At 34.8% G+C, this 15,675-nt stretch overlaps 1 long non-coding RNA gene across 1 annotated transcript in view; it reads left to right on the top strand.

Moving 5' to 3' along the window:
• LOC140336738 (uncharacterized) overlaps positions 1-15,675 on the top strand; it is a 48,662-nt gene that overhangs the window by 18,228 nt on the left and 14,759 nt on the right. Inside the window, exon 2 of the long non-coding RNA XR_011921938.1 lies at positions 6,290-6,343. This is a non-coding gene — a long non-coding RNA (uncharacterized lncRNA). The remainder of the gene's footprint in view (positions 1-6,289; positions 6,344-15,675) is intronic.

Raw genomic sequence — 15,675 nt, 5'->3', positions numbered from 1 at the left:
CGTTCTACTGCTCACTTCTGGTGAATGCAAAAATTCACAATTTATTTTGGTTATGTCGTAGAATGATCGAATGTTTTTGTTTCTATAATTATTATCACCTGTAAACAACACTCCTACCTACGACCATGCTTTTTTATGTCTGGCTATAAGAACAGATATGTGTTTAAGCTTTTTCCAGAATTTGTTTTGTAGTACTGTCAAATAAATCTTCTTGTTTCTTAATTTAATTAAATTAAACAAAAATGTTTATATGTTATGTAAAGAGTCCAACCTCACTAAGTCAAGCTCTATGAATAATGTTATTTGCCCATGGTTTAACAACTGCATATTTTATTGTGTGTCAAAAAGCAAAATTAATCTGAACCTTTTTAATGTACAGCACTGTGTAATATGTTGGTGCTATATAAATACTCTTTATTATTATTATTATTATTATTATTATTATTAGCATTATTAATAATAATAATAATAATAATAATATTAATGATAATAATGTCTCTCAAAAAACTTCAGTAGGGCTATTCCTGCAGTGCAGGGGTTAAATGCTTGTTAAGACCTGGGGTAGCAGACCTTAAATTACCCTTTGTTACCCCAACTGAGGACAGATCCCAAGTGTCCATACTTACAATATATTTGAATGCATTGGAAGGCCTACAGAATTCTATGGCAACAAATCATCATGCATGTATATTGCTATTTCATTTGTTGCTATCCCCTAGTAACATGTTCATTTTCTGGAGACCTGTCATGTGCTTACAGATTATGCAAAGAAAGATGGCTATTAGAGAGGGGGTGTTAGAACCTGAAACGCTGATTGACATGTGTGCAAAACCACGTGAAAACCTATGATTGTGCTAGGGCCTCAAGGTCAGCACATTCAAAAAAAGGAAATTTTGGCTTTCCAAGATGCTGACAGGCTGATTAAAAAATTGGTTTCTTTAATGCTAGGGAACATCAGTACTGAAACAATGTATACTTGATATTCCAGTTCACATTGCAAAAAGAAATCATCAGTTGTTGTCTTACGAATCAGTTGTTCTCCATGAAGTACTTTAGTAACAAGTTCATTCCTTACCTGCCAGTCTGGCACAACAATGACCAGCCATAAACACACACATCTGACAGGAGATCCAAATGATATGGAAGCATAGGCATGAGTATGTTGAATTGAAATATTGTATATGGACAAGTTTGAGAATTCATATCTAAACCCAAGGAAAAAAATGTACATTTTATTGCTGTTTACCATTCCTTAGTTTTCTTTTTTTCTCCTGATTATTCTGCCAGTAACACACCTGTTCAATGGTGACAAACCTATATCTGTAGAAAAGCAGAGTTACCTCCTTAGACTGTTTCCTCGTGATTTTGCTTTTATTGCACCCTTCCCTCTCCTCATTTCATTCCGGGGTGGTGTTCTGTAATCTATAGAAGGCAACTGGGCACGGCTGATAATTCAGTTTGAGATCTCTGTGCAGGAGAAGCTGTATACAGAACCTACAAATGATTTATAGTACATCAACAGGTATTTTTGCATTATTGAGACAAAACATGGGGACATGTGCATATATAACATAATAGATCAGATACCGAATGAGTAAGGATGTGAAAACCAGTTGGGAGTGTTTTGCCACACAGGAAGTGAGGGGATCTCTCCAAAGGCAAAAAGAATAAAAATCCATTTTTAGCAGAGTATGGAAAAACTAGAGTTGTTGAGATATATATATTTATATATTTATGTTTTTATTTATTTACAGCCCTGGCTATACACATGGATTTGCTTGTATTAAACAAATATGTATTCAATGTCTTTTGTAGAATAAATGGAGGTCTTTCAGTAGTCCCACAAATTGTAAGAGGGCTTTCCTGTGGAAATGCTTACACTGCAAATTATTGTTGGCAATTAGAGGTTTTCATGCACAGTGTGCTGCAGAAAGATAAGCATCTGTTTGACGCCAGACAGTTGTAGCCATAATGAGCCCACTGCGAAAAAAAAATCATGTACATTTTGAAGTAGCAGCAGACACTTTCATCTATACAATGTTAAGACTTTTAAAGTTTAATATCATACAAAACTGTATACATGGATAGCTTTTTTAAAGACATTTATTAAACATCTAAGCATACATAAGCAGCAGGTTCCCCTAATATTAATTTTTTTAGCAGTATATAAATACCTAGACAGTGAATATATACAGTTCGAGCTTTGATAAATGTAACCAAATATTTTAGTAGGTTAAGTTGTTCAATAGCTTGTTTGCTTTCATTTCTTGCTTTGTCCCTAGAGGTTCCCTTTTAGGCATTTTGAAGTTGAAGGTAAAGCAATTATGGAAACCACATTTTATGCATTTACCATATGTGAGTAAATGCAATTTTATTAATTCATTTACATTATATGTAAACTCTAACAATATACTTTTCATATATTATTCCTTTTGTTTTTTTTTTTAATTATCTTGTTGTGTTAACAGTTAGTATTGTTCTCAGTTCTTCACAGAATTGACTCAATTGACTAATGGAGATGAGGCTAGAACGTATGAAGTCTATAGTGATAATATAAAACTTTATGTCCTAGGGGGACAATGATGCTCCTCCATGGGTACAGTACAGTGATTGAGAATTGTCACCAGACATGGAGTGTTAGTGGCAGGATCTCCAGAATAAATAAAAAAGAACAATAATGCAACTCCCAGTTTTATAGATAGTGCTGAAATAAATACAATTTTCATTCTTTAGATATATCTAAACCATTAACAAAAAGAAGCACTTCTACAGGGTGTCGTCTGTGGATGTCCTTTCAAGCACCCTTCCTCTCTATTACCAGGTCTGTCTGCTGTAAGGAGTGCCCTCCTGTCATGGATTGCTAGGTGCTTTCAGTGTCCGCATGAGAAATTTACCCTCCTTTCATCGTTCTGATTATCACTAATAACTCCAAAATGTTCAGTGGCTACCAGAAGAAGAGGGGGAATTCTCATATGAGGTACTTGCTCCAGCTGCCTTGGAAGGGATAAACCTAACATTGGAAAGAAAACTTCTTGTTTCCTGTTGAGTCAACAAGAGATGAACTTCAGCCTTATTTTTAAAGTAAGGCATGTAATAAAAGAACCAGCAAACCTGGAATTGATTTCTTAAAATCATGTACTATTAGTAGGCAAATGTTTTTAATCCCTTACATCCGTTTCAAGTTTGCAGGATCAGCCAGCTTCTCCCATAATAGTCTCCTCCAGTCTTTGAGAGCTTTAATAATTCAGGCCCATAGTAAGAATGTCATTTATTGGTTTCTATGCAATCTCTGTTGTTCCTGGCTATTGGAACCTATTTGAAGAGAAGTATGTCACACGTAGAGAATCGGCACCATTTTCTGCCACACTGCCTCTCCCAAGCATTTGTGACAGGATACCAGCCCATCCCTTAATGGACACTGACACTGTTTGTGCACAAAGAAGCATGGCCCACACTTTAGAGGGACTGCTGACCCTGTTTCTCCTAATCATACTTAGCAAACTTCCAGTCACCAATGGATGATCACCTGTTGCTCATAGAGTAAAGTTCTATATTTAAAGCCAGACCCAAAAGTTAAGATTTTCTTTACCTTTTTAGCCATGAGGAACCCTTAAAACAATGTTCAGGTCTCAAAGGACACCTGCAAAAATATATAATTTGGAAAGATGCCCCTCACAATAATAGTCAGTGTAAAGACTGTTTCTTGTATCGTGATGGCCCAAATTCAATCCTTATAGACAGATAATTGGGATCAAGCTTTTGACAATAAATTCCAAACTCTGAAGGTGCTATAGATGGGAGGTCACTTAGCCACAGCTTAAAGAACCCCTGTCAAACTCTGCAGGAGCTTTAAGGTTCCACTGAACCTTAATTGAGATTAGCTGCCCTAGTTGGAGTTTAGGGCTCTTTAAGTTGAGCCAGGAGGTTATAATGTATCTTGCAGTTACTGATAAGACTTTGCCACATGGCACATTCAAAATTCACTTGCACCAAACAATAACTAAATTACGTATCTGGGAGGCTACACAGTATATCCGCCATCATCTGCATGTGTAAAGAGGACCTATCACTCTGGAACATCTCTCTCTAAAGGAATACAGAACTGCTAACCCGCTTGGATGATCTTTGTGTAGCCAGTTGCTGAGCCAGTCAGTCAGAATAATATGACAGAACAAAAGAGAGGAGGAGAGGTGTGTGCTTCCGCAATTCATTAATTGGTGTGTGTAATCTGAGTTTCCGGCTCTTGAGGACTATTTTACAACCAACACTGTTATCTAAGCTCCAGAAATCTATTGCTATAATTTAGCAGTGACCACAAAATGGCTGCAAGTGGCAGATATAAATGTTTTTTTCATTCAACCATATTTACTTAAAGAAAAAAACCATAATTGTTTATCTTTAACATAGGTGAAAAAATTACCACATCTCTGTATTTCATTTATTAGTCTTTAACTTGTTTTAATGCATTCTTAGTTTTCTAAATATGTTAAAAGCATTGTTCCAGAAAATCTTCAGAACAAACTTTTCTTCACGTGTTCATTGAATGTGCAGCCATCACAAGTAACATCCCAGATGTGTGCTGATATTCTTTGGAAAGTGAAGTTATTTTTATTTGTGGAGAAATCTGCAGAGGTTGGGAGGCTAATGTTAAAAGCCCAACTAAACCCAAAATAGTTGGGTTTGTCCTTGTGAAGTGCCATTCCTGAGATATTACCACTTCCTGTCTGTAGAGCAGATTTGTGTCTACAGACAAGAATCAGGACTGCACAAAGACAAAGTAAAAGTATTTAGCTAATCATGCTTCAGTGGAAAATATACATTGCTAGAGTTCAGGTACACTTTAAAGCAACATTGTTAATTAGTGTTAATACTTCTGTATTACCTTTGGAACATTGGAAATTTACAAATTCAAAAATCCATTGTGTACCTATCCAGAGCAAGCATCTCTCGTGCCTTTTTAATTTCCGGTTCTTGTTGAAAACTTAAAATGTATCACCACCTGCTTCATGTGACTAAAAGTCTTCTCCCTCCTCATGTAGACACACTGTAAAACAGAGATGCTGGTAAATGTAGTCAGGCTTTTATTGTCCTTACTACTATGGGTGTCACAAGGTCACATCGAATTGACCATCCCATTAGATGAATTCCAAGGTTAGGGGTAGTTTTATTTAGTGCAGTGTGAAAGCACATTTGGCACTTAAAGCAGATATTCTACTCACTACTTTGCTTCTATACATTGTTTGTATTCAATTATCAACCTGGTTGGTATTTGAATGCGTTATGTTTATTTTGGGTTTAGTTTGGCTCTGAAGAAAACAAATTTTTGGTATGAACTAAGATTGTTTTTTCTTTACATTATGGTTATTAATAAGATTAATTCATTGATTCACCCAAACTTGGACTGAGATGTTTTCTAAATTAGACAAATTCACCAACACCATAATATCACCAACAATTACTTGTTTTTTAGTGGATCTGTTTAATCCCTTTTCCTCCTTTCTTGAACATTTAACCTGTTAATCTTCTTCTTTTATAAACCCACCTGCTTGTCCTTCCCTTCATAAGAATGTACTGTACCCTATTGGATGAATAACTAACCTATAATTTGTCACTTATTATCTACAAAGGGGGGCAGTATTGGATACATTGTACACCTCTATCCATAATTTGTAATTTATAGTACCTATTCAGTCACCTTATTAGGAAATTCCTATTTGTTACATGCATGTCATAATTGCTGTTTTTAATGCCTTGAAATGATTTGTTAAAAGCTGAGGATCTATTTAGCAGTATAATTCATAGGTTTTACATTTTCTTTGAAAAACATATTAAAGGAATTACGTTAGATTTAAAATAAATAAAAAGATCTGTCATATCTCTTCAATTTATATAGAAAACATCTTGTATAAACTCTCAAAGCAAGGACACTGACAAAGCATATTAGCTACAATAAGGTTCACTGTCTTTCTAAGTGGTAAATGAAACATCTGCAGATTCATTGATCCTTCCCTACTGATTAATACCGGTGTACTCCTATGGATGCCTGTGAAAGCAAATAACAGCATATTTTGTGTGTGAGGATGTACATCATAGATTATCGTGCTATATTGAATAAAGAAGAAAGAATGGAGAGCAATAATCACCGAGAAGCATAGGAGGATTTTTATATTTAGATTTCTTTGTGTGTTCTCCTTAAAGAGGAGTTGGACTAAGATGACCTGTAGTCAGTCTGAGCGTCACTTTTTTATATATTTTAAATTGTGTGACTAAACTAACTTTGTCTTTGCAGGTAACGCTCTGCCCTGCCCACTGATGAAACGCAGCTCGTGTTCCTCCACCTGTGGTAAGTGATAAATGTATATTGCCAAAAGATTCCAATGATATAAAAGAATATATAAACCTGAAACAACAACAATGCAATTGATGCAGCCTACAGATATTTAAGTTCCATCTAAGCATGGCTGTATTTGCAGCACGACCTTGGCAGACACGCACTGGAACACTCAGGCAACACTACATTAACATTCACAGATTAGGTATAACAATATAATTATGTTAGAATTAGTCATCAGGCAGAGGCCAGTGTGATAATACAACAAATTAGATATAAAACAGAAGGGTCAATTCAAAATGATCAGCAAAATAATCACTTTACAATTGCATCAGTGCTTTTTTCCAGTTTATGGATGTTTGAAAAAAAGTTCCAATTTCAAAAGGTAAGGAAAATTTATTTAAAAAATAAAACAAGATAAAAAAAAATTTCATCTGAAACAAAGATTTCTAGTTTTAGAAAGTAAACAAGCTAATGAATCTTGTTTTTAAACTAGAAAAGAATTACAGTCAGAGATACCATACAATAGAAACATGTTTTACAACTTCTTATTGCCCATATAGGTTTTAGACCTTCCACCTTCCTTTGGCCAAATGTAATGTTATCTGTGAAAAAAAACACAATTGTCTCTATTTCACAGTCCATTAGTGCTAATGCACCATTATGCACCATTAAGTCTCATTGTTGTTGGAGGGAGAGCTGAGCTGTATAAGTAAGAAAAAGCATTTGTTGCATATTGACAGATCATCTGTCACAGTTTTCCTGGTTTGTTTACTTAGCAATTCAAAGCTTATCTCCTTTTCTTTGGACACAGAAAGTACAACATGGATCTGAATCTGTTTCTAGAAGTAATAATGGCATGCCAAATCTATGGAAAGTAAAGGGGAGAATTTTGATTATAATTCTGTTTTAAAAGAAAATTTAAACTCTAACAAGATAATTCAATATCATTCCTCATTGAAAGATGCGATGTATCATAAGCAATAGCCTATTTCTTTCTTTCTTTTCCTCTTTTCCCCTTAGTTTTTTTTTGTACCCTTTATTTACATATTGGTAGTTCTGGTCTTCTCCAGCCTTTTTTAACCTCTTCCCATGTACATGCTCCCCCTCCAGCTCCATTATTATTATTATTATTATTAATAAACAGGATTTATATAGCGCCAACATATTACGCAGCGCTGTACATTAAATAGGGATTGCAAATGACAGACTAATACAGACAGTGATACGGGAGGAGAGGACCCTGCCCCGAAGAGCTTACCCATCTTCATATCATCAGTCTGGACTGGCTTCCGAATTGTGGGTCATGTTAGGGCAATGTGTGTCGGCTCAGCCATCTGTATTCTTTCAGAGGATGCATGTGACAGGGTAGCAATGAAGGGGCACAATTGGTTGACAGTTATCAGTCTATAACAGAGAGAGTCTAAACAAGTTCATACAATGTATACATATTCAAAAGGAGCACAGATGGAGAAAACCTAAGTTAAAGTACATTGGGTAAGAATTTCGTACACTTTCCTCCATGGCACACAGTTACTGCTCATTTAGAGGGAAGGTCATTTCAGACTTAATTAAATCTGTTGTTTTGTTGCTAGATATAACAAAATATACCGCCGGAATATGTTCATATTTTTTCATATTGTACATGACTGCATTACATATTTTCAAACATTTCACTGTGGTTTCATATACTGCAAAAGAAAATGTTACTCACATCAACCAGTCTAATTGATGGGTAATTTTCTACGTTATTCACAAATATGATGGAAATTGGATCACTATAGGGTATTTTAAAAAGTTACAAAGTGAATATGTAAACAAACATACATTTTACATCCAAAAGTTAGCACTAAAAAGTGTCCCAGAAGTCATTCTGTGGCTGAGACTGGTAACTCTTCCTGCAGCTGACTCTAAAAGCTGTTTCTGTTGCTGAGCGAAATACCAATTCTACCAATGCTAATTTGTCCTTCATCAAAGAAGCAAGTTAGTTCCCAGGCCTTTCTGATCCCGTATCCCATATCTTATCTTACTGGAAAAATTCTACAGATCAATAATGCTGATTTTCTCCAGTATTAAGTCAAGTCGGTGACCTAATATGTTGATGTAGGAAATAGCCAGGGCAAGTTCACTTTCGTAAGTAGGTTAATAATAGATCCCTCTATTGTTTGACAACATGGTTTCTTATTAAAGTACATCTGAAGACACAAATCTATTTTGTAGATATATATTCTTACCATTTTAGACTTGTAGGTTGAAAAATTTTAGTTGCATAAGCACTTTACCAATAATTGATGCTCACTAGGAACATATATATATCCCCTTATCTGGCTGTTTGCAGTTTTTAAATGAAATAATAATTATGTGAAAGAGTCTGCATCACTAATTATACAAATACCTCTTTTACTATCGGAAATAAATCTGTATAGATGAATGATCACTCTGTGATCCCGAGTGTGGTTCGGGGTGAATTTTCTTTACCAAAAAAAATCCTACCTGCTCCTCTCGATCCAGTGGCTTCCTCAGCGATTCCCGGCTTCTGCATCGCATCCTCGTGAAGAGTCGGTACGGGAGGGGAGGCATGGCTGGGGGGCAATTTAAAATCAGATTACATGCTTTTAAAACATTGATCACAGTAAAAAAAGTTATAAAAAATAAATCCAAATAATAATTCCAAAAGTTTATTCTATCATTGTACCCTTGTTTGGACAAATTTAATTTTTTTTAATAAAATGATTAAATTAAATATTTTTTATAATTTTTTATTCTATTTTAATTTATGATTTGTGTTTCAAACTTATCATACCCGGGAGTTATTCTTAAGAGATACAGGCCTAAACTATTTAACAATAAATTTCCATGCAACAATATACCGCTTTTGACATAAAAATACTGACATAATCAGACTGCCAGGGAGGTTAATATACTTCACTTCATAAGTAATCACAATCCCCATGCAATAAAATAATACCATATTCTTCACATAAATTATCTCAGTACTCACAATGGAAAAACAAGTGTGTGTGTGACACTGAAGTCTGCTTAGTGTGTTTTCCATGTTTTGTGCTGTTAATATCTGTATTCATTCTTCTGCATCCAGTCTTCTTTTGACCTGGCTAAAAAGAATCCATATACTTTAGTGGTCAGGAAAACAAATGATTATCTTGTATCTGACTGTAAAGAAAATGTCATTATATTAGAACAAAAGAAAAGAGAAAGAATCTCACACTAAATAATCATCAAAACAATAGATAATATTATTGCTAGAGGTGAAATAAAAGTCATAACATTTGTACAGCTTGTGTGCATTCTCCAGTCATTATTTTTAAATTACTTTAACAAAATTGTGAATGGCTTAGCTAAGTGGTAAAATAAGAAACTATTAAAATTTCCATGGAAATTGGACACTGAACATAAAAATGTAATTTCTGTAAAGGCAGTGTTCTTCCCAATAACTAACATTTGTATCCGTAAATCCAACGCCAGCTGTGAGAGAAAAGTGGGTCACAGAGCACTTGAGCTGAGCCCCCATCCTCATTGTTCAATGCATATGTGACCGCTCCACAAACGGTTACATTAATCCACCACATTACAGTATTTCACATCCTTCCTGTTTTGAACTGCCCCATCTGTGCCATTTTAGTATTTAATTCTGTTCATTAAAATACTTAAACCCTGCCTGTCCTTTTGCTCCCTTTTTAATATCCACCCTTCATTTTCCAAGCAAGTGCATGCTTACTATTATAAAGACAATTATGAAGCTGTAAACTTTAGGTTCACGTTAAATAAAATGGGTTACTGTATGTATTTTATCTGTATATGTTTTGTTAGACATGTCCCCAGTTGGCCAGTTGCTTACCTAATACATTAGTTTATTATTGGTCTACTTGGTATCCTATCTTTTACATCTGTGTGTCCTGGCCGTAATAGTTATGCAAATTTGGAAACAACTAAAGCACCAATAATGTCCTTTCAATCATGTAAGCAAATGCATCTGGTTTCCACCCTATAACAAACCTTTCTGGGTTTTTGTGGCTGGTCTTCATACCTCCAGTTATTACTCTAAAGGCATGGTGTTATGTACAATATACCTCCTAAATGTCAACTGTGGGTCTTTGCAATGCTAGGATCCCATTTAAATTTCAAGGGGAGCACCTGCTCAAAGCAACCAATCAAGAGTGATCTTAAAATAAAAAAAAGCTAATATTAAGTATGAGCATGTGCTTTATCTACATTTTTAAAAAGTGGCCCATAATTTGAAGGTTTTCATTACCATCCAACCAACTTAACTTAATATTTTTTTATCAGCTGAGACTACACATTTATGAATATGTAGATGTAAATCAAACTAGAATTCCTATGTTAAAATCAATCACAAAGAATTGATTATACAGTCCACGTTGGGTGGTATCAACATCTTGATGTCAGTTTCTCAGATGAAAAATTAAACAGGAAAAGATGCACAACCAGCTCCCTTCCATTCTCTGTCTACATAATACAAATAAATACATAGTGTCTTTGATCACAGAATGGAAAAAAAAGTAAGAAAGTGTAGAATTCACAGTTACATTGGTTAGATTGATATGAAATGATAGGGCTTGCTACAGTTAACTCTATTTTGGTCAATGTATTATACAATTATTATTATAAGTGTTTTGTAGGAAATATCACATTGTTTTGATCTTGAACTGTAGAAGTCAAAGCTTTTGTTCCTTGCTTTTAAATAAACTAACACAACTAACAAAGTAAACCCAACTGTTGAAAAGAAAAGGATTGTAAAGACGCCCCTTACCATTGTTACATATTTTTTATTGCATGCACAGTTATTTCAATGAATATTTAAATCTAGATTTGCCAAACATTTTGTTTTATTAACTTGTCTGCTACAAAACCATTTTCTTACTCTAGAACAATTTGTCATGTATAAACATAATTTCAACAATGTTTCATGTTTAATATATTCATTTTTATTTACTTTTTTTTATTAAGCCTAATTCCAAACACAATGCATTATTTTAGTTTGGGATTGAGGAGATTTTTCCTTACTTTCTGTCTTCATGACATCCTTATTGTAGTAGTGGTTGGCATCAGAGCCACAAGACACCTAGCTAAAAAGACATTGTTTTTGTAGGTTTTATTATTATTATTTTTATTATTATCTTTATTATTTTATGGTTATTTTTGCTGCCTGTGTCCAGATGGGAATGTTTTTATTTACTAAACTTGGATCACACCAGGACATGAGGAGACAACCCCTCAGAAGTTAACAGGATTCCCTTTGAATTGTAACAAGAACAGGTATCCCCAATTTTCAGGATTTAACCTCACATAATTTACAACTCAGAATGTTTGGATTTCCCCTCACTTTCATGTCTAACTATATTCACCTGAAAAAATTGAGGTATGCACTGGAGACATAAACAGAAATTAAACTTGACAAAGGTGTTAACTAATCTATACAAAAAATGTCTCACACTTTAACATAAATTTGCAAAAGAATATTTTTATATTTTCCTTTTGAATGTTATATTTATATAGACAGTTATGTTCATAATAAAAAATAAGCAGCCTTAACGTTCTGCAGATTAATAAAACCCATATATTATTTTAGACAATGTTATTCCTTTGAAGCAATCTTTGACCCCAATGATTTTCTAGCAATATCTTGCTATGTATGCTTGCAGTAGCTGTGATGTTTCGCCATTTATCTGTCTTACACTTTGTCAGGTATACAGTTGAAACCTGTGAATATTTTGTAAGTGTGTATTAAGAAAAATCTTTTGAGTGTGACCTCCTTTTAACAATTCTTGTCTGAAATTCACGCTTTCTTCCTAGTGTCCCTCTGTCCCCCAAACATACTGTGCTAATTCCTGGGACGCACAATAATCTGCTCATTTAAAAAACAGAAAATATTCCAGTAGCTTCGTTAACGATTGAAATCCTTCCTTCCTTTGATATATTGTGGAAAGTGGTTTTCTGATGTTCCCGACACGCTGTACGAAAGCCTTCTATAATGAACTGATCTTATCACCCTGTCAGATTGGCCTGTCTGCTCAGCACCCTTCTCTTCACCATCCCTGATCCTCTTCCCAATTAATCCCATATGCCCCTCTCAGAACATTATCTGCCTGCTTGCAGCGAGGAAGCTGGTTTTATCTCATAAATGCAGTTCTTCATAATATATTCACTGGAAAAAAGAGGCATGTGGAATTTTCAAGAGGAGGTGCTTTGTTCATTAAACAAAAAATACATTGTTTGAATAGTCTGCTGTAAGAAAACAAGCATTAGCTTTTGTAAATTGTTGTCAACTGAATTTAGGTTTGGTATGTAATATTTTATAAATAAATGCTTGTGGAGAATATACTCATGCACTATCACATGCTCCACATACTGTAAAATAGTACAGTTGTTCATTTTTGAAGATGCAAAAACATTTTTTTTTTGGCTGTACTGTATAAAATGTATGCGAACAGGCAAAAAAGTCACAGTTGCAATTCTTCTGTTAGGATTTGAAAATTGCTCCATTGCAGAGAACAGCACTGGAAATGTACATGAAGTATTCATACATTTACAGCCATTAACCAAAAAGTGTGAAGGCAAATGACTCACCCTTACCACACCCCAGTTACTGTGCCAGGTATTAATTTGTAAAATAAATCAATAAATAAATTAATTTGTAAAATAAAACTCACGAAGGCTTTATGTCATCACTACGTTTTCCTTACACTGCATTTTTAGATGATATAGATGAGATCTAATTTGAAGCAGTACAATACTTTTGGTACATTTTTTCTTGAGGTTTGTACACAAGACTAAAAAAAGGGGAAACCGAGAAGAAAAGTGGAACAAATGGATCTGGCTCCCAATAAGGATCAGCTTGTCTCTTTATGTGACCCAATACAAACCCAACATGAGATGTTCTGATGTGTTAAAAAAAATACCAAGGAAATAATTTTTAAACGATAACACTAAGAATAGAGGTAATTTAGACATGTCATTGATTCAAGAAAAAAGGCATGCTCAAGATGCAAAGAAAATGTGGAGAATTCATGAACCATTTAGGAATTTTATGCTGCCATGAAACTGAAGTGACTTAGAAATATTGACAAAATAGTGGCACATTGCCTACCTCACCTCTAACATTTTAATATGTAAGTCCAAGTTTATGAAATGAACCAGTTTGTACTACACCTTACATTTGTCAAGAGTTCTACATTATTCGTAAGCTCCAAGGCATTAGGAAATAGCACTCACTTGTCAACATTCCATCTTTACAAATTTTAGTTTCCCATATGAACTCAGGGTTTAAATTTAAGGGTCAGTTCACTAAAAAATTCCATTTTAATTTTTTTTGCTAGATAGGTAAATCACCAGTGAGGTAAACCTCTCACTGACACTATTGGTGAAGTATACTTTGTATTCTTGATTTCCTAGATCTATATAACTTCCATGGAAGATACAAGGGGTATCTACTGTCATAACTGAAATTTACAGAGTAAACAATGGTAGACTGAGTACCCATAGGTAATAACGGCAGGCACAGCATCCAAATGCAGACCCGGCCCCCATATATGTATAGAACACACATAGGTAAACAGGAGACATAGGGTCTGATTTGTTAAAGCTCTCCAAGACTGGAGACGATACACTTTCATCGGTGAAGCTGGAATGGGTTTCATAAAAATAATTTGCTGTTAGCAGATGTTTTGAATCCTAGACAAGATCAATTCCAGGGTGGCTGTATCACCCAGCTTCACCAATGAAAGTGTATCCTCTACAGCCATGGAGAGGTTCAATAAATCAGGCTAATAAAGTAGAACGGGGTTCTAAAGGTAGACAAACCACTCGATTGTAGACGGAGCATTCAATGGTGGACAGAACTCCAAAACAGAGCACTACAATTGTAGGCAGAGCTTCCAGGGGTAGACAGAGCACACAATTGTAAATGAAGATCCCAAAACTAAACAAAGCTCTCAAAGGTAGACAGAAATACTCAAAGTAGACACAGAACACAAAGGTAAACAGAGCATACTAATATACTAATATACTAATACTGACCGGAACACAAAAATTTCCCAGGTGGACAGAACTAGTTTTGCAAATTATAGTGGGAAGCTCACTGTTGGAGTATCCAAGCATTATAGAGTGCATAGGATTCCAGAGAACCCTGGTTCATTTAAGTGTCTGTATGACTCATAAATGTACTGATAATTTATCCCATTGTATTGCATTGTACAGCAAAAAAAAGTCATTAATATCCCTTTGGGTAAAATGATGCTTTAACAGAATGTGCATATTAATACTGGGAAAAATATGGGGAAAAAATGGGAAAAAAGAAATATATCTAAGTTTCAGACAGTTGAAAGTTTACTGCTTTATAAATAACCCCCCTGACATTGTCCTTTAGCACAACTTTTGAAAATGTGTGTGTGTGAAGGATAACTTTCTTCTTTTGTGGGGTGCCCTAAACCCTTTAAAGCAAAGGGTCAATTTAAATTAACATTTTTGGAAACGTTTTTAGAAAAGAAGTAGTCTGTGAAACCGAGGGTATACTAGAAGTACAGGCACAAAAATAATTTATTCCCTGTGAAATGCGACAAGGCATGTATCTGATGCACATTGATTTTGAGCCAGTACTTCCAATATACCGACCATATTACTGAATGTTGCTTCATTGACCTTTTCATATCAAATTGACAGCCAGGTTCAGCTGACATTACATGACATGGTTGCAGGGGCTGATTTCCCTAGCAGCAGTTACCTGTCCACAATTTTCTATAGGTCACCAATGAGATGGGGACTGTATTGGCTAATGTAAGATTTGGGCAGTAGGAAGGGTGGGGATAAGTAACAACCATGAAGGCTGTGGCTGTAATTTCTGGTAATATCACTCATCTATTTTAGATGGTTAACAAAGAAGCTGAAAGCTCATACAGGCAGCTGGAAGTGCCTGCTAACCAGAGGAAAAGCTATTTTAAAATCATTAAACCACCACGGAAGTTTGCTTTAAAGTAATGTGGATAAGATGCAAAGAAAAGAATCAGTAACTCTCTCCTGATCACTACTGACTTCCATTTGGGACATGTCTTACATATTTCCTGTTCATAAAAGTTGGAAACAGTTTGTACATATGTCCATGGTGGTTACTAGGGGCATATGTGTTTCATAATTTCTCAAGGAATGACATGGAAAAGGTTAAATAATTGCTCCGTTAAAATCATTAGAAATTCCTAAAAACCTTTCTGTGGGAAACAGGAATTTTAACATTTGCTTTTTCTTTGGAAACATAAAAAAATCTTCTCTTCAAGACTCGAAAATGTAACACAAAGAGCCTATTTACAGAATCT

The sequence above is a fragment of the Pyxicephalus adspersus genome, chromosome 8, assembly GCF_032062135.1.
Source record: "Pyxicephalus adspersus chromosome 8, UCB_Pads_2.0, whole genome shotgun sequence".
NCBI lineage: Eukaryota > Metazoa > Chordata > Amphibia > Anura > Pyxicephalidae > Pyxicephalus > Pyxicephalus adspersus.
Note: the sequence above shows the minus strand (reverse complement) of the source record. Positions and strands in the feature narration are given on the sequence as shown.